Here is a 20,789-nt window from a genome sequence, read left to right on the forward strand (position 1 = left end):
GAAAAATTTACAGTTATACTAATGAGGCTAAACCTAGTTTGCTGTCATAATTTATGCATTCGCAAGAAATTCAGGCTAATGTCTTCAGGTAAGTGGAGGGGTTTTTAACCCCCTTTAGAAATGTTTCTTATCTCGTGGTGAAGCTTTTTTTAACTTCTTACGTTATACTTTTGAATGAAGGGCAAATTAATGCGTAGCATTTCTCATACAGCAGCAGTGCTGAGATTTCTCTCTCTACTGAAAAACATGAACACAAGGTGGCTGAATGCATTATTGGCCTCTGGACAAGAAATTGACAATAAGCTTTAAATTTTAAACCTAATGAAAATTTCTAAATTACAAAATTGCCCATCAGTGTCTCCATAATTTTCTCAGTAAGTCTCTTCTGTGCTGTTTGCGATTCATTTTTTGGTACCGTAAGTAAATGAGCATTTTCCATTTTGAAAGACGTGCACATATATCCATGACATCTTATTAATAATGTCCTCATACAAACCAGCAGTGTTTTTAAATAGCCCTTTTCTCTTCCAGTGCTCCATATACACATTGCATTCAATTTTAAAGTGAGTTGCCTTCTGTGAGTAAAAAACGCAGATGTGTATTTCAATTCAAGAAGAAGAAAAAAAAAAAAGATGACTTTGCTTCTACAGGAAACAGTTAAACTTCCAGAAAAAAAAAAAGGAAAGAACCAAAAATGCAATTTAACACCCAATTTCAAGCTCATTATCTTTCATTGTCTATTAACTTGGCAATGGTTCAGAAGGTAGCTCGTAATAGTTTAAAATGCTGACAGAACACTTCCAGCGTTCTGCAGTACTTCTTGACTTTGTTCGATAGCGTGGTTATGTTGCTAGTCACTGAGACTGCAAAGTGAAATCGGTCCTTAGCATTTGCCTTCACTTTTCCTAAAGTAATTCTTCGAGCTCAGTAGAAGCATTGTTTCAAAACATATCTTCCCAGTGCAGAGGAATGGTCCTTTTCCTGCTGAAGAAAGGGAATACGAGTATGCCGAAGTAGCCACAAAACAAATATTGATATTAATAGTTACATAAAAAAAAAAAATAGTGGCATGTGGAGATGTGTGCACAGACCCTGTAAGCAAATGCTTCATTTGCCTCCAGTGCCTCATTTTGAAAACATACCCCCTTGGTGAATTATTTATAGGAGCGGACACACTAGCATAGAAATGCATCGGTTGATCACAGTGTAAGTTGTTAAACCCTGGATGCTTAGTCCCTTTTAAAGCACTAGCAGCGAGTATAGCAACAAGTCCTTACGAAAGGTATTTGCAATTGCTGCTATGTAGCAAAAGCCTAAAGCAAAATAGAGCAGGTCCCAGTATATTCGGACCAAATTTTTAAAAAATGCAAAAATCACTTAGCAACACTTCGAAGAAATGTCAAGTTTAAGGCAAATGTAAAATCAGAGATTTATATGATTATCCTTTTTTTTTTTTTCCTCTCAGCTAATGAGCACAATGGAACACAATGCACAAAGCATAAATGCAGTATAATTCTACTACGCAAACAAAACAAGCCATTGTACAGCCAGCATTTAAAGCAGATCATAAGACTATAGCATAGGAGCAGTAGGAACCTATATCTTCACGTTAACAAGAGTCAGTACACAATACACTGTAAAGAAAAAATCAGTATGTAATAGGGAAATACATATTTTGAGTTAAAAGTACAGATTTTGAATAAATATTAATTTTGTCAAAAAAAAAAAGAATGAATAAAAATTCACATTCCTAAGACAACCCTATTGCGATGAAACATTTTCATAGTGGCAAGAAGCAGTGATGATGCGCTTGTCAATGAATCAAATGATATTTCAATTGTGACATTAGCCATTATTTTTAAAGGAATATAATTCTCATTCATGCCATTACTTTAATATTAAAGTGTGCTCATGTTTTCGCATGTATAGGCAATATAGCTAAAGCTTCAGATTTTTTAGGTTTTAACTGATGAATGCTGATTAAAAACATCCCTGATGCAAAAAGTCAAATTAAATGAAAATAGACGTTTAATGGGCAAAGACCAGGAAAAAATTCACTATCTCTAATATTTTCACACTCTTCTCCTGGCTTGTCTTTTTTTCTCTATTCAGTTTTTATTTTTTGCTTTTTTTCTATATTGACCCCTCCTAAGCAATATACAAATATTTGATTCCACTAGGAAAAGGTATCCAGCAGCAGTACCAGTGGCATGAAAACACCAATAAATATTGTGGGGGGGGTTTGTTTTTTTTTTTTTTGTGGGGGTACTCTGAAAGAGCCTCTAATTCAGTGTTCTTCAATACAAGGCCCAGGGAGCCCAATGGTGGCCCCCTAAGACCTCAGGAGTGCCCCTCCCCCATTGTTTTTCTGAAAATTTTTTATTCTACTCTACCCAGGCTCAGGACCGAAAGGAGAAAGTGAATGAGGAAAGAGCCGTGTGTTGGAAGGACAAGGCATTTCTCAATAGGCAAAAGGAAAATGCATTTAGAAATCTTCACAACTTTAAGGATACCCCCAAATGAAGCTAGAATGTAGCTCCTTGGCATAGACTGGCCAGCAGTGTTGTGGCCCTGCATTGGAAGATATTTGGTGGCTCTCGTTCAGCTAATTAGTATCCAAAGTAGCCCCAGCATAAAAATTAATGAAGACCACTGCTCTAATTGGCTGGAAAATAAGCATCTCAATTTATAACATATAAATATAAATAAAGAAGCCCTAAATCAGGGGTGGCCAACCTTAGCTCTCGCCAAGTCGGGGTTTTCAGGATTTCCCAAATGAATATACATGAGATCTATTTGCATACAATGGAAGCAGTGCATGCAAATCGATCTCATGCAGATTCATTGGGGAAATCTTGAAAACGTGACTGGATTGCAGTCCTTGAGGACTGGCACTGAACAACCCTGCCCTAAATGTAATATATCACTCATTTCTTAGGAACTCTTTTACTAAGTTGAGCTAAAAAGTGGCCTGCTCTGCTATTACATTATATTAATGTTTTCTATCCCTCCAATGCCTTTCAGTTCTAGGCGGTTTACAAGAAGAATTGGTATGAGCATTCCCAGGGAGCTTACAAAGTTGATAGTTACAGTGAGTTTACAAGAATTGATGGATAGCATGAGTGATGGGATCTTGGGAAGGGTTTATAAGGTTTTAGTTAGATCATTTGACAAATGTTTTGAAAAGCATAGTTTTCATTCCTGAATGTTTTGTAGTTGGTCATCTTGGTCAGTAGCTTGGAGAGCAGAGCGGGATTAACCAATAGGCCAAGTAGGCACGTGCCTAGGGCCAGAAATGGTCAGGGGGCCCGATGAAGAAGGGCATCAACATTGTTTTTTCCAGACGACGATGGGCCCTTCCAGCATCGATCAGCAACGCGGGCTCCCCCAATCGGCAATGCAGGCCCCACCCCGATCGGCAATGCGACCTTTCCCCCCCATCGATGGAAAGTAAGACAATCAAGCAACACGGGTAAGAAAGGCAACGGGAACTATAATTGTGCAAGCGGTGCTGCTTGCCCAAAGCTTCCCTCTGACGCAGCTTTCTGTTTCCGCCTGGATGCATTTTGGGGCGGGGCAGGGGGGCCCAGTGTACTTGTGTGCCTAGGGGCCCTCGACGAATTAATCCTGCCCTGTTGGAGAGATGGAAGTTTATTTTCGCTGCTCTGGTGGCTAGTAGTTCGTCATATAGTTTTTTATTTTGTATGCGTTTTGCTGGAGGATGGGTGACGAGAGCCTGTGTTCTCCTTGGTCTTGATGTGTTATGTCTGATTAGGTGGTTGTTTAGGTAGCTAGGACCAGTTCCATTTAGGGCTCTGAAGAGGGTGCAGAATTTGTATTGTATGCTTGCTTGTATTGGGAGACACTTTTAGTGCAGCTGTAAAATGGCCATGTGCTAATTTCCAAATTAATGCGTAAGACCATACCACCATCTGTTTACTAGGTGGTAAGAGCTCCCATGCTAACCATGTGCTAATCTGTTAACACACAGTGATGTAGCTGTTCTATCAGATTAGCACAGGGAACACCTACTCTCCACCCCCAAATATGCCACCTTCCCCACACTAAAAAATAAAATCTATTTTTTTAGCACATGAGATGCTCATTCCGATCCCAAAAGTACTATGGGATGCCATCCCATGGTTGTACCTTTTTAGCCTGCACTGAGCACTCATGGACGGATTCACAAACAAGTCACCTTATGTTAAGTGCCGACAAGTGCCTAGATCATGCCTACCGGTGCCTAACATAAGTGGTATAATTGGGTTTAAGTGTGTGAGAATTGGTTGTACCATTAAAGCCCAATTAAACCCTCAAAAAAAAAAAACCCGCTGCCACTACATAGCCTCCGGGAGGTACTTTTTCTAAAAAAATACTCCCCAGGCAGGTCACCTATACTGAAGGCGCCTCCGGGAGCCTAGGGAGGCCCGCAAGCCTGCCTAAAGCTAGGCGGTAGCCTTAGGTGAACCTAGGCAGCCCTACGCATCTCCCTAGTAGAGCGGAGACACTTACAATGTAGGCCAGCAAAATGCTGGCCTACATGGTAAATAGACACAGCCGCTATACTTAATTGCAGCAAGGGATCTCCCTGCCGCGATTAGTATAGCAGCCGCGGCTACGGCCGCCAGTCTCCCCTTCCCCCCCCCCCGATGATCGCGGCAGGAGGGTACCCAACCTCTCCTGCCCACAACCCACGATCGCCGGCAGGAAGGTGCTGAACCCTTCCTTCCGGTAGGCCTCGCCCCCTGAAGATCGCCAGCAGGAGGGTACCCAGTCCCTCCTGCTGGACCCTCCCAAACAACTCCCCCATCAAATCGCCCCCCCTTCCCGCCCCCCCCCCCCCATGAAAACCCTTCCATGATCAATGTAGAGAACAATGATAAAACACATTGAACATAATAAAATGCAGCATGCAAAAGTCAATGCAAAAATAAAAGCTTGTAAACATACAAAATAAAACGTCATATAAAGTAAATTTAACATACAGCATAAAAAAACCATAAAATCCCGACATGGCATAATAAAAATAAAAGCTATAAGCTGCCATCTGCAACCTTAAAAAAATTCCTTCCCATAAGGTTTAATCATAAACCTTAAGGTAATTTTTACAATGTAGTTGTTTAAAGAGATACAGCAGCATAGGTAGGAATGTGCAACTGAACTGTGAAGCCTTAATGCAAATAAAGGTAATCATGCTGCTTCTCCATCTGCAGTCATGTAGGAGGATTGTTCACATGAAAGGAGATTGAGCTGTTATGATCTGGCAAAAGTGGTCCCTCATTAAGGAAGGAAGTTGTCAAAGTGGAGAAATAGCAAGCTGACAACCAGCAGCCTAGGAGCATTAGGCCTCAAAGCCATGGCCTGACACTCTCACACAATCTCTGTGTAATCCCCCCTTCCCCCTTGGTTTTAATCGGGCTTGACTAGAAGGGAGACTTCCTCAAGGGGTTGGGTGATCATCCCTGGGGACGGGGGGGGGGGGGGGGCAGCAGCTCTGTCTACTTTTGATCATCTGCTCCTCTTCTTTTCAGTATTAATCAGGAAAAGTAGATGTCAGTTAGTGGTTTGGTGACATTGCTGCCATCTTGAAATGAAGTAACACATTGAGAGATAGAGGATTTCCATGAGCTGAAAGAATGGTGACAGTTGATAAGAGAAGTTGGAAAAGTGCGTTCACACAAATCAATTGTACATTCGTTAGCTGTTACCATCAACAAAAGAAATATCATAACAGATTCTCTCTAGATTCTAAATGTGACTGTAGATAATAAATGATCCTTTTAGTCCAATATCTTTCTAGAATTTGGGGGTATACATCTCCTAATAGTTGCTATGTATTCACAGTAGATTTAGGGATACTTGTACCAGGTGCACTTTTATAATACAACAGTAGCAATGCTGCTGCAGTAAATGCACCATAACCCATACAGTTCCTATGGGCTTTGGTGGCTTTACCACGGCAACATCCGAAGAGAGAGATCTCTGGAGAAGGACATCATGTTTGGGTAGATTGAAGGAACCAGGCGAAGAGGGCGACCAGCAATCAGATGGCTGAACACTTTGAAAACTACTATTGGGATGACGCTGGAGGACCTTTCCGGACTATCACAAAACCAATTTTTTTTTAGATCCGCAATTCATCATGTCGCTAGGACTCGAGCACGAGTCGATGGCATCTAACAAACAACTTTGACGAATATTATGATAAACAATATATCACTCTTGTTTTCATAATACCTGACTTATTTTTTTTCCCCCTCATGTCTGCTATTTTCAATTCTGTACATTTTCTTTATTCTCTTCCTGTGAAATAACAAATCTGATTGAAACATTGTTTTTAAAATAAAACTTCTAGCAGATTATATCCTTTAGAGAACTTGAATACTCCAGTTATGCCCTAAAATTCCCAGCGATGGAATGTCACCATATCGGCAGAATCAATGAATTTATCATACTTTTAATAGAGGGAGGAAAAGCACAGAGTGATATTTCACTCTGTGGCAGAGCGTAAAAGCTGAAGGATTTAGATCTAGGAAAGTTTCTCTCCATTTTTCCCTCTTGGTCTTCCATTCTGTTTATGTTCAAGCTGTAATTCTGACTTGATACAGTCCCAAATACTGCCAGCTTACAATTAGCTTGCATTGTCTGATTTTTATTAGTTGCAAAAGCTGTCTTCCATTTCAGCATCACTGGTTTGTTCAGGCACAATCCTCAGACTTTTTTCTTCCCTCTTTAACTCTTTCCACTTCACCATTGGCAACGTGAAATGGCACATGAGATGCAATATCCTCACTGAACAGTTTTGCTGCCATTGGTTTAATTTAGTTTACTTGGAATAAACAACCATACAACAAAGAGACCAGCATAACACAAAAGTGGGATACAAAAATAAGAAGACGTCTTTGTCATTAAGGCCATACTACCATCGACCCGTGTTCGAGTCTAGCGACTTGATGAACACCATTATAAGGAGCATATCTGTCTTTTGTCTTGCTAAGGCAAGGGGATACAGCGCATCATTGCTGTAAAGGAAACTTATTCAAGTTACTCAGAAATTCCTACAGTGGGCAGGGCCGGATTAAAGGATAAGCCCAGTAGGCACATGCCTAGGGCCCGAAATTGTGAGGGGGGTCCACTCACCATTACCTTTCCAATTGTTTTATTTAAACAGCTGTGACAGCAAGATCGCTTCCATCCCATAGACACGGTGCGGTGAAGAACGCTAGTACAGTCGGCGGGCAACAAGATGCCTCCTCCCCCGGCATCGACAGCAAGATCAGCAATGGCAACTGCAAGCGGTGCTCAGCCCAAAGCTTCCCCTCTGACGCAACTTCCTGTTTCCGCCTGGGCGGTTCGCATCAGAGGGAAGCTGTGGGCTGAGCACCGCTTGCAGTTGCTGCCGATGCCGGGGGGGTCGATCTTGTGTGGCGCGGTGGTTGAAGCTACAGCCTCAGCACCCTGAGGTTGTGGGTTCAATCCCCGCGCTGCTCCTTGTGACCCTGGGCAAGTCACTTAATCCTCCATAGCCCCAGGTATGGTAGATGGATTGTGAGCCCACCGGGACAGATAGGGAAAATGCTTGAGTACCTGATTATAAAACCGCTTAGAAAACCTTGATAGGCGGTATATAAAATCCTAATAAACTGAAACTTAAACTTACAAGCGTTTTTCACCACGCCGTGTCTATGGGATGGAAGCAGGAGCCTCCGCAACAGGTGAGCGCCATGGGAGGGGCGGCTCCGGGTTCTGGGAAGCATGAAGAGAGAGTTCTGGGTGGGGGGCATTGGACACAGGTGTTGGGCACAGTAGGGAAGGAGGAAGAGGAGGAACTGGTAGTGTGAAGGGTACCACATACTGCAATCCATCCAAGGAGTCCGTAGTGGGGGTGCAGGGCCTGGACACAGTGGGGAAGAAGGAGCTGGAGAAGAGTATGGGCGCAAGCACCCCGAGGAGCTGAGGGGGAGAAGTGGAGGAACAGGAGAAGGTAATGGTGGGGAGGGTTATAGGCCGCAAACCCTCCAAAGTAGAGGAAGAGGAGGGCTCCGAGAGGAGAGGGTTGAGTGCAGGCTGCATGCGCTCTGAGGATAGCGTAGCTGGTTTTATGAAAGGGTTGGACAAGTTCCTGGAGAAAAAGTCCATAAAGCCACTGCTTACCCTGGATCGGTAGCATGGAATGTTGCAACTCCTTGGGGTTTGTCCAGGTACTAGTGACCTGGATTGGCCACCGTGAGAACGGGCTACTGGGCTTATAGTGGGCTTGGTTTGACCCAGTAAGGCTATTATGTTCTTATGCTGGGGGGGTCCTGATATTGTTGTCGATGCCGGGGGGGGGGCGATCTTGCTGTCGATGCTGGAGCCCGTCGTCACCGTTTGGAAAAAAAATCTGAAAGAATAAGGTGAGTAAGTGGTGAGGGGAAGGGAGGGAGATGGGCCTAGGGTGGAGGCTCGGAGAGAGAGAGTGAAAGGGGCAGTTGGGAGATGATGGAAGTGGGGAGAAGGGGGCAGATGATGGAAGTGGGGAGAGAGAGAAGGGGGCAGGGCAGATGATGGAATTGGGGACAAGGGGACAGATGATGGAAATGGGGAGAACTTGTGCCGTCAGCGTCAGGAGTCTGTGGGAAAGCAGCAGAAGCGGTGAGGAGGATAACGCAATAGAATGGGTGGAGGAAAAGAAGAGGGCAGATGATTGAAGTGGTGAGAAGAAAGAGAAGAGGGCAGACTGATGTCAGTTGAGAGGGGAGAGCAGATGCTGAATGCAAGTGGAGAAAGAGAACACATACTGGATGGAAGGAGGGCATAAAGAAAAAGGGCATATGCTGGATGGGAGGGAAGAAGAGAGTTAGTGAGATAGTGGAGGGTTAAGGAAAGGGGTGGCAATCTGTGGGTAGACACAGCAAAAAGAGGGAAACCGAGGACTGAATAGTAAGAGAGAATTTAATTTAGACAGAAGCAGAAAATAGAGAAGAAAGAGATGCCAGAGCATGGGGGAAAGGGGGAAGGAGACAGAAATATCAGATCTGAGTGGAGGAAATGAGAAGAGAGAGAGGAAAGGAAGGACAGATGGAAGAAGGGAGATGCCAGACCATGAGGGGAACAGAGGGAAGAAGATGAATGCCAGACCAAGGGGGCGGGGAGAGGGCAGGAGGAGAAATGGTAAGATGGAATGGGGTTGGCAGAGAGTTTCTGGAAGGGGCAGACAGTGGATGGAAGGAAGAAAATGACAAGATGAGGAAAGCAGAAACTGGGAGACAAAGGTTGTTAAAGTGCCATGAACTCATGCTCTACATGAATATTGGAGAAGAGCAAAGAATACCAAAACCCCGTATACCTTTGCTTCATGGACTACAGCAAAGCTTTTGACTGTGTGGATTATAATAAACTATAGTGCAAATGGGAATACCCAAACACATAATTCAGCTGATGGAGAGCCTATATGAAAATCAAGACGAGAAAGGTAGAAAAAAAAATTCTATTTTTTTATTTTTTTGCTATAGGATAAAGTAGTATTGTAGCTCTGTTGATAAATGTTTATAAAGAGAAAATGGAAATATGGTGATCGTTTTATTGGACTCATTTTAATACATTTTTGACTGAATTTTAGAGACCAAATTCTCCTTCCTCAGGTCAGGACAGGATACTGTAACAGCAGTATACTTTACTGACCTAAGGAAAGAGGGTTTGACCTCTGAAACCTAATGAAAAAATATATTAATCCAATAAAATGATATTATCTTATTTTTCATTATTTTATTTGTTAATTTGTAAAGTGATTTGTTATTTCTCTTTTTTCAAATTTACATCTGCTACATCTGTTTCTTCACCCTTTAGATTGTACAATTCCTTCGGTTTGTAGCACAAGCCAGTATGCGGAATGCTCTGCACTGCTCCAATGTTCATAGAATTCCTGTGATCGTCAGAACATTCAGCCCGTCAGCGTTAAAAGCCTCTTCCGTGCTTTTGTAAAAAGAGGGGGGGGGTTAGTTTGTGATTACTTATTCCATACTGGGTGAGGGTGGTTCTGTGTCCTGTGTGTATGAAAGACATGGTTTTCAGTTAGCATTGACCAGCCTTGCTTGGCGAAATGCATCAGGCATGGTTCCTGGGAACACCTTGAATAAACCTGATTTGAATCTCCTTATTGGCTGCCGATCTTCTTTTGTTCCACGTTGGATTCTTTGGTGGACCGTTTGCCTTGTTGTTTTGTTACAAATTAACATACATGGAGTGGAACGTACCAGAGGAGTTACAGATATGGTTGTTTATACATACATATGGGTTAAAGTTGGACGACAGAGTGAGGCAGTTGAGATGAGTTGCAAACTTGGTTATTAATAGACTTATGTTTTGGATAGTATTACTGCTTTACAATGCATTTGAACACTTTTATATACGTATGGAAAGGGTTCAGAATTAAAATTCTGGGCAAGTAGGTGGGAAGGGAAGGAAGGGGGGATTTGTTCAGAGATGTTTGGGGCTTGAAAAGAACTAAAACTGTACACTGGCACTGGTATGGTAATCTTTGTTGTTTGTTTTGAATTTTATAATAAAAGAAAAAAGAAATACGAGTGGAAATAAAGAAGTAAATAATAAAACAGGTAAATAAATGGGGCGGAATGTGGGCGGGGCATGGGTGTGGGGTGTGGGCGGGGCAGAGCTAGGGGGCCCAGTGTACTTGTGTGCCTAGGGGCCCTCAAAGAATTAATCCTGTTCTGACAGTGGGCAATACACATTTTCAATTGTCAACAACTGATTAGTTTTACCTAACTCAGAAGAATCGAAAGAATCTGATGCTATGTTCATTTCTATAAGACCCTTCCCAATACCTCTGTGCTTGTGCTTCTCTGCATCCAAACATTTAGCTTCCTGGTGCAAATTATGCATAAACTTCTTATCATTTAATGCTTGTGCAAACCCTTCCTACTCTTTCTCTTCAACCCTTCTTCCCCTTTGGCACTGCCCAAAATCACTTTATTACCACAATCAGGAAGCTGGCAATTGGAGGATTCAAGATCTCGATCAGCATCAGGTCATCTACCTGCTCCCCACTGCTCCCCACAGTCACCGTCTTCTAACTAGGATGAGCTTCAGATCTTGCATTAGTAAACCCAGTAACCTAATCTGTAGACACTTTCTTGGATTTGGGCAAAGATCCCACAGCACTCTTCTGATCCTAACCCACACCTTTTGACCCTAATTCACCTGATCACACTTGGTACAATGCTGCTCAGCTCTAGGGCCTACACTCTTTTCCACTGAGTGCCTTTGACACATTCTTGCCTCCCTTCAAGTATTCCTTCTCCCATATTCAGACAGATCCCAGTGCCTGGGACTCCCCTTCTCCCACAAGAACTGTACAAATCCAAAAAAATTCCTGCCTACTATAGGTGCTTTTAAAGCATATTCTATATAGAAAAGCAAATGCCTAGGTTTCTCTATAGAATACTATTGCAAATGGTGGAAAATGCCCATACATTAAGGAACAATTGCTTACACCAGCCATATAGAGGCTGTAAAAGTCAGCACCTAAATATTGAGACATGTAAATGACAGAGTTCTATAATTTATGCATATACTCATATGCTCCACCTACACTCTTCTCAAATTCTACCCATGGAGAAACCCACAGGTAAAATATACATCATTAAATCATGCCACATATTTTTATGTTAGTATTCTGTAATAGGAATGTAAGTGACCACTTTCATTCCTTCCTGCCATCTAAAACTAGGCAGTTCCTTACAGAATTGCCTCCTTTAGGTACAAAAAAAAAAAAAAAAAAAAGGTGAGCAAGTTGGATGGTATGGGAATATTTCAGAAAACTGTCAGCTTGGTAAGAAACTGGTTGAGGAGCAGGGTACAGAGGCTGGTGGTAAATGGAGTTCACTCCAAAGAAGACAAACATATTGTTGGAGTTTACTAAGAATTTGCATATGGATTCATATTTTTTTCAAGAGTTTTTAATAGAAAAGGGAGGCTGGTACTCAAAATCAGGTAAAAAAAATAATCATAGACTATAAGAGACGGGAAAAATATGAAGAAAAGCAATAATAATGTATCTAGAAAGCTAGTTGAAGCTGGAAAAATAGTTAGGAAATCAAAAACGCTAATAGAATTAAAAATAGCCAATACAGTAAAAGAGGGGAGAAGACTTTTTTGATATGTTAATGATAGGTGGAAGTGTAAAAGTGGCACTTATACAGCAACGCGCATCCTAGTAGTAGTACCATGAAACTACCTCTACAAGTCACTGGCACCATTTTAAACCCAGTATTGGCAAGGGGAAGGATGATAGGGAATTTCTCCTGTCCCAACCCACTAAACAGCACGGTTTAAAAAATAGACCCTATAGAACAGTGGTTCTCAACCCTGTCCTGGGAACCCCCCAGCCAGTTGGGTTTTCAAGATATCCCTAATGAATATGCATGAGAGAGATTTGCATACTTGTCACTTCCATTATATGCAAATCTCTCTCATGCATATTCATTCGGGATATCTTGAAAACCAAACTGGCTGGGGGGGGGGGGTCCCCAGGACAGGGTCGAGAACCACTGCTATAGAGACTTAGAGTAGTGGGGGGGAGTTTTGGGCCATATGGCATCAGGATAGGGCTTTTATTCAAGGAGGCATCAGGAAAGAAGCTTTTATTTGAGGGGGCACTGGCAGGGGTAGGTCTTTTGGGTAAGGGATGTGATTGGGGGAGCATGAAATAGGAGGGGCAGCTCCTTTTGTAGGGTGTTGGCCCCTTTAAAATGCTCTTGCTTTCTGCTGGCGGTATTTTTCCAGGAATAATACAGCACAAGCTACGTTATCTCAGTTTACATAGTCATGAGATGTTTTGCATGCTTTGTAACTTATTGCTATGTCTTCCTTGATCATTTATTTCAATTTGTGATACAGTAATGTAACTCATGTTATTGCCTTTTAACATGTGTTTCGAGCCATTAAATAGGACTGTAATACACATTAATAGCTATCCCCTTTAGTCAAATTTTGAATATAAAGTTATACATGTAGCCCTAGTAGATTTTCAGAGGACAATCTATGAGTATCTGTCTTAATATTAGGAGCATAAATTATTTGAATATTGGGCCCTGTGAGGAGTAGAGCATTGCAAGTTGTACAAAACATAGCGGCAAGACTGATTATGGGTCTATCCAAATATAATCATATTTTGCCATATCTAAAGCAATTGCATTGACCACCAGTCACCTTCAGAATACAATAGAAAACAATAATGATCTGTCATCAGTTCTTGTTTGGAAACATCCCAGAATTGTTTAAAACCAATATGTCTACTTACATACCAAACGTACATACCATTACGTTCTGAAAATTTAGCTTTACTGAAGACCAATGTAAACCCAAGGCTTGTTGAGATTGGCAAAATGACTTTTTGCTGTGCAGGAGTTAAAAATTGGAACTCCCTTGTGGGCCAAATATGAAATTGCCGTTTAAAGGTACGTTCAGAAAATTACTCAAGGCACAGCCATTTGTAGATGCTTTTTTCTAGTTATTAATTGCCTTTTGTTGGCAATGTTGATTAACTGTTCACGATCATTCTTATCATGATTTTTAGTTTTAAACAAAGTTTTAACATATTTTTTGTTTAGGATCTTTTGTATGTTTTGAGAGGTTAGTGGATGTCTGGAACGCCCTTTCAGGAGAGATGGTAGAGTCAAACTTGGTCAGCAAATTCATTAGGGAGGAGGGGGGATAAAGTCTGATATAATGTTTAATAGAATATTAAGTGTTGTATTTGAATTTTAAATGCTATAAATACTATTACACTTATTGTAAGATTTTTTTTAAATGAATAAAGAATTGGAAAAAACTTGGTCAGCAAATTAAAAAGTGAGTGGGATAGACACAGAGAATGCCTAAATTGAAACAGGATAGAAATATAACATAGCTGTTGAGGTGTTATGTTGTACAAGAATAGTGGGAAATAAAGCTGAAGCCGGACAGACTTCTATGGCCTGTGTCCTGCAAATGACAAAAGACTGGAGATTTGGCAACTCCATCATAAGGGGAGCCAAAGTCGATGCCAGACAAATTTTTACGGTCTATGTCCTGCAAATGGCAAAAGACAGGTGAAACTTTGGCAACTCTAATGATAAACTTCTCATTCCCTACTGTTCCTCACGCACTCTGAGATCAACTGATCAAAAACTTCTTTTTATCCCCTCTATCAAAGACTTCTACAATACACGTAAAGTAAATTTCGCAGTAACTGCCCCTACCCTCTGGAATTCCCTGCCACAGCTACTCCGCGACGAATCACGACTCGACAAATTTAAGACAGATTTAAAAACTTTTTTATTTCGTGATGCTTTCGCTAACACTTAGAGCCATCATTCCTTTTTTTTTTTTTTCTTCTTCTTTTATTCTATTTATCAATAATAACCGCTTTCTTTAAAGCGTCCCTCTCCATTATGTTTTATCCTAACCCTACTATCTCCATTTTTCTTCTCAAATATGTAACTTCACCCTCCTTTCCCTTCTATCCTCACTGTCTAGTTCGTCTGGTAATGTTATTTGTATATACACAATACCTTTTTTTTTAGTTTCTTTTAGCTTCTCTTTCTTTTAAATATATTGTTAACCGGCCAGATATTAACTTGATGGTTGGTATATCAAAATTAATAAAACTTGAAACTTGAAACTTGTTATAAATTAATTTGCACATGCTGCAAGTGAGGGTGCTGCGCAGCTCAGGCGAAGAGAAATGTATCTTGACTGGAAAGTTGAATACTGTCAGCAGTGCTTGGGGATAATATATACATTATGGCCCATATTCTATAAATGGCCTTTAAAAAAATAATAGTGTTAAAAAAAAATGTATGCATCTACTTTGGTGCCTGCATCGCAGCTTGAAAACCCTGGCCACATTTTCGGCACCTACCTTTCACGAAGCTGCAGTTCTACAAATGGCGCCAGTCATCGGCAGCCATTTCTGTTAGGCAGTCGCTGATACCTGTGCCGTTTGTAGAATCCAGCCCCAAATGCATATAACCAAGACTCCCATCAAGTTTGGCTACCACATAGGTTTCCAAGGCATGGTGAAGACTTGACAGTCTTTAAGCATGGATGTTTAAGCATGGGTGGCTGAGGCCCTTTATTTACTTGGGTTAGTGTGTTACTTTTACTGAGGCACGCTAACCGATTTAACGCAAGCTCAATGCTAACGCGCCCATAGAATATAATGGGCACATTATCATTTAGCGCATGCTAATCTTTAGCGCACGCTGAATCGGTTAGCGTGCCTTAGTACAAGGACCCCTGTGTATTTGGTCATTTACCACTGCACTTTATATGGATAATTTATGAGTACATAGTTACAAGGCTGCCAACAACTGAAAATTGACCTCGGATTCTTGTTTTTTTATTTTATTTAGTTATTTAAAAAGCTTATGTCTCGCTTATACTTGTACCTAAGCAGATTACAAAAAAAATCAAACAAACATAATTATAAGATAAAAACACTATAAAATATAATAAAACAAGACAGTATACAGATAACATTTCCATTAATCACTTCATTCCTTCAGTCGCTGCTTCTATAAAAAGAGACTTTTTAATAATTTTTTTAAAACTCTGACCCCCCCCCTCTTCTACTAAACTGCGCTAGCGGTTTTAGCGCAGGGGGCCACGCCGAATGGCCCACGCTGCTTCCGACGCTCATAGGAACTCAGTGAGCATCGGGAGCAGCGCAGGCCATTCAGTGCGGCTTCTGGCGCTAAAACCGCTAGCGCGGTTTAGTAGAAGAGGCCCTGAATATTATTATTCGTTCTCAATTGTCAAACCAGATGATTCCAGAGCTTCACCCCTGCCACCAAAATAGCCATAGCTCTAATACTTGCATACTTCACTTGCTGTAACTCAGACATTTTTCCATCATATTTAGCTGTCCTTTGAGTGTCCTGAGCAGATACTTCCCTGTACTTCCATGGCACCTAGAAACTCAACCCTTCCTCTGGGATTTTGTATGCTTCCCAATTGTTTGTATGTTCATGGTTGCACACTATACAAAAAAAATTTTTCCTACCATCTCTTCCAGGCAGTTTGGTCCCCAGCAAGTTAGAGCACGATGGCAAGGAACTGCCGATTACACTCTCACAAATCTTTCAAAAATCGTCAGGCTAGTCGTGCACCACAGGGCTTAAATTAGAGATCCTGTAACTCAACTGGAGTTTACACTTGCCACAGTTTAATCTAATCTTTCATCTTGTTATATTACATCATCCCCAAGCCAATGTTAGGGCTCGGGGTTTTTCACAAAAAGGATTAGTAATATTACAATATTAAAGTAGTCATTCTAAAAATGTTTGAAAAGGAAAGGCTTTCAATTATCTGAGAAAGATTTGATAAGATGTACACATTCTTAGATTAACCGGTAATTCATTCCAAATGTACATGTAAGTAAAAATAAATGACAAAGAATGAGAAAATAAAGACCTAGATTGAATGCCCTTTAGGGATACCCCAAATAATGTGCATAAATAGATCTGCGATTGGCTTGTCTAACGAAGTTTGATATTAAAGATATACAGATTGACCACGATAAATTTTAAAAATAATACAGGCACTTTTAAACTTGATTCTAGAGCTAATAGGCAACCAATGTAGGCTTCTCAACAAGGCATAATATGCTCAAATTTAGATTTGCCAAAAAATCAACCGAGCTGTGGTATTTTGAATTAACTGTAGTCATATTAGATTTCCTGTACTGAGACCGCAGTAAACTGAGTTGCAGTAATCCAGTTGAGACAGTACAATTAACTGAACGAGAAATATAAAATGATGTTGATGGAAAAGTGATCTAACTGACTTGAGACAATGTAAGCTAAAAAAAAAAAGGGTCACTTTCTAAATATCTGTTGTTGAAAAAGTAAGATTTGAGTCCAAAATTATGCCTAATACTCTAATAGATTTTTCTATAAGTAATGGTTCTCCTGTGTTCAAAAAAAAAATAAATATTCTGGGGGATGTAGATATTCTGATCCAATCCATAATAATTTGGTTTTAGTAAGGTTTAGCTTCATGCAATATTTAAATGTCCAATCCTGAAATCTGTATATACAGGAACAATATGTTAGAAGGTAAAAATTTCAAGGCCAAATTTACCTCTTGCAATATATGAATATCATCAATGTAAGTAAAAAGAAATTCAACTGGACCCAAAGATAACAAACTTAGAGCTCCTTTTATGGTAGAGCTGCTTACTACGGACTGATTAGGTAAGTGCTCTGATGTTCATTCAGTTCCTATGAGCATCGGAGCATTTAACTCGCCAGCCCACAGTAAGAAGCTTTATCATGGTTTAGTAAAAGCAAGCATTAATGTAGTCATAAACATTAAATAATATTGGAGACAATGGTGACCCCTGAGGGACACCACAGCCTGGGGACCACGTGAAGTAAATGCAAGACAGCATGAAAGTACCTGCAGTATCTGCCGGGGCACTACCCCCATGCGCCAGAATGGCCCCTGCCTTGGTCTCGTCCTCTTCTCCAAACTGCTCAATTACTAACTTCTCCACCTGCATTTCCCCCCCCCCCCCTGACCATCATCTGATAACCTTCATCCTCCCCCAGACCTAGGGTTGCCAGATTTTCCTTTCAGAAAATCCGGACCCCCTAGCCCCGCCTAGTTTTGACCACCCCTACCTTAAGCCCGCTCTAGCCCCTCCCCCTGCTGCCTGCTCTTTGCAGGCAGGGAGGCAATCCGCACTTGTACGGCCATCACATGATAACGTCACGGACTTCCTCCTTGCCCAACACAGCTTTTCAAAATGTGGATAAAGTGCCAGACCCCTGCCAAAACCCCAACATCCCCAGTCCTGAAATACCCAAACACAAACCCTCCCTTTCAACAAACCCTGCCCAAACATAAAATCTGCCTCTCCTTCTCCCTGTTCCTGGGGGCGGGGCAGTGGGTCCTAGGTAGCAGTGAACCGGTTTACTGCCTGGATTTAAAATGGCACCAATGACCTCCTAATGACTATTGTTGGGGGGTTTTTTTTTGTTCTGTTCAGGCAGAAACTCCAGGTCATGTTTTGTTTATTTTTATTTTGAATTTAGAACGCGCCTTTTCAGAAGTAGTTGAAGGTGAGTTACGTTTGGGTATTTCCCTATCCCCGGAGGGCCTAAGCTCTAACTTTGTACCTGAGGTAGTAGAGAGTTAACTGACTCACAAGGAACCGCAGTGGGTTTTGAACTTTGGCTTCTCAGGTTATCAAGCCACTGTTCTATTACAAAGTTACTCCTCCACGACACTGCCTTTCTGTTCCTTAAATATACAGTCAGCCTGTCGACGCTGGACTTTGACATTAAACATTCTCTTAAACCTGATTTTTTTGTGTGTGCGTAGAACAAAGCAGTTTTAATTGAAATTCCATAGATTATTTTGTTTTGGTGTTTGATAAAAGTGCATACTGTATTTAGATTTTCCTACCTTTCCTTCTTCTTGACTCTATTTTCTCTTTTTCTCTCGCTTTCTTGATTCATCCCTCCCCCCCACCCCCACATATACATAACTGTAATCTTTTTTAGCATCTGTGAGAATTCACCTTGTTTTCAACTTTTGCTTATTGTGTTTCAAATTAACAATTTGAAGGGCAGAAAGAGAGGGAATGTTTTTATGGAAAGAGGCCTAAAGTATTCCACCAAAAAGCTACTCTAATTATGTTTTACATATATACTTGTTTAGGAATATTTGTTATATATTATTCAACATATGTCCTAGTACATTTGATTGAATCGGCTCTGTTTACTAAAGTGTGATAAGATTCTTCCGTTGCCGCTCATAACTGCAAAACATCTGCGTTAATTGTTGGGGGCATCCCCGGCAGGTTCCCAGTTAGTTAATACTGAAGAAATGACATTACCTTGTATTAACTGTGTTGTAGATAATGTGATGCAATTAACTGTACCTATTCAGGTGGATTTTATCTGCCACATTAACAATTAATACATGGTAACTACTTCCAAGTCAACTGTAAACAGAAGTGGCCTGGTAGAGGTGCTTTCCTCAGCATCCTGAGGTTGTGGGTTCAATCCCAGCACCACTCCATGTGACCCTGGGAAGTCACCTGACCCTCCATTGCCCCAAGTACCATAGATAGATGTGAGCCCACCAGGACAGAATGGAAAATAAGTTCTGGTCCATCATAGGATACAGTTCAAGTGTGCATGTGTAGTTTTCAAATTCCTTTATGGAATATTTGACTCTTTGATTCCCCTTAGTTCGAATTCCTTTAGATCCTGCTATTCAAGAATTACGACAATTCACAAATTAGCATTTCCTTCTCCGAAAGGTATTAAATGCACTGGGAAGCTTAGTAAATCTTTTACTTTTAAATTGGTGAGAATTTGGAATGGACTTCCAGATTCTCTAAGACTGGTAGTGAAGAGCCTGTTATTAAGGCCTTCACTGACAGACCACTCGACTCTCAGTATGCTGTATTGGCCTTGCTTTGGCCTGCTACTGCTGTAACAGGGAAATTCTCGGGGGTCTTCACCTGAGCTTACAGGACTTTTCCTCCCCTTCCTGCCTGCATATACTGCCTGCATATGGCAAAGAGTGAAAAACACAGAGTACTTTAATAGATGGCTCAGAGCCTGGTGTCATCAAGAAGGCTTCAGGTACATAGGAGGATGGGGAAATACATGGAAGGACAAGAAGCTATATTGCACTGATGGGCTACATATTACTACAGCAGGAAAAAGAAACCTTGCAGAGAAATTTAGACAATATTTTTCTAGGCATTTAAACTAGAAGGTGGGGGTGGTGTATGTACGAAGGACAATTATAGAGACCACCCCAGGCAAAAGAAAAGATGTGATAGTAGTAAAGGCTGCAACATAAGCAATATCAGCAACTCATTTCTTAGTATTGCAACGGAAAGTGAAACGACACAAAAATCCATACAAAAAAGGAGATTATCGCTGAAAAATAGCTGGAAAGCGATGACCACAAATGCTCGCAGTCTAAGCAACAAAGTTCATGATCTGCAAGCCCTGATATTAGAGGCAGATCTAGATATTGTTGCTATCACAGAGACATGGTTCAGTGAATCACATGGATGGGATGCAAACATACTGGGATATAATCTTTTTAGGAAGGACAGAGATGGTCATAAAGGTGGAGGAGTAGCTCTCTATGTAAAGATCAATATCCAAGCGACCGAAATGCAAGGGACCTGGGGAGAGGAAGAAGCGATATGGATTGCTCTGAAAAGAGAAGATGGAACTTCTATCTACGTGGGTGTAGTCTACAGACCTCCGACTCAATCGCAGCAAATTGATAAGGATCTGATTGTGGATATCCAAAAGATTGGAAGGAAAGAGGAGGTTCTGCTGTTGGGAGATTTCAACCTGCCGGATGCGGACTGGAATGTTCCGTCTGCGGAATCGGAAAGAAGTAGGGAGATTGTGGATGCCTTTCAAGAGGCTCTGCTCAGACAAATGGTGACGGAACCCACAAGGGAAAAAGCGATATTGGATCTGGTCCTCACAAATGGAGAGAGTATCTCTAATGTTCGAGTGGGTGCTCACCTGGGTAGTAGCGATCATCAAACGGTTTGGTTTGATATAACGGCTAAAGTGGAGAGTGGCCGCACGATACTTAAAGTCCTAGATTTCAAACGTACGGACTTTAATGCAATGGGAAAGTACCTGAAGAAAGAGCTGTTAGGATGGGAGGACATAAGAGAAGTGGAAAGACAGTGGTCTAAGCTGAAAGGAGCAATAAAAATGGCTACGGACCTTTATGTGAAGAAAATCAATAAA

General features: G+C 41.3%; 1 protein-coding gene across 5 annotated transcripts in view; it reads left to right on the forward strand.

The window, feature by feature from the left end:
* The window catches only part of GTDC1 (glycosyltransferase like domain containing 1), a 395,866-nt gene that overhangs the window by 369,917 nt on the left and 5,160 nt on the right, over positions 1-20,789 (forward strand). The window lies entirely within an intron of this gene.

The sequence above is a fragment of the Geotrypetes seraphini genome, chromosome 5 (genome assembly GCF_902459505.1).
Source record: "Geotrypetes seraphini chromosome 5, aGeoSer1.1, whole genome shotgun sequence".
Classification (NCBI taxonomy): domain Eukaryota; kingdom Metazoa; phylum Chordata; class Amphibia; order Gymnophiona; family Dermophiidae; genus Geotrypetes; species Geotrypetes seraphini.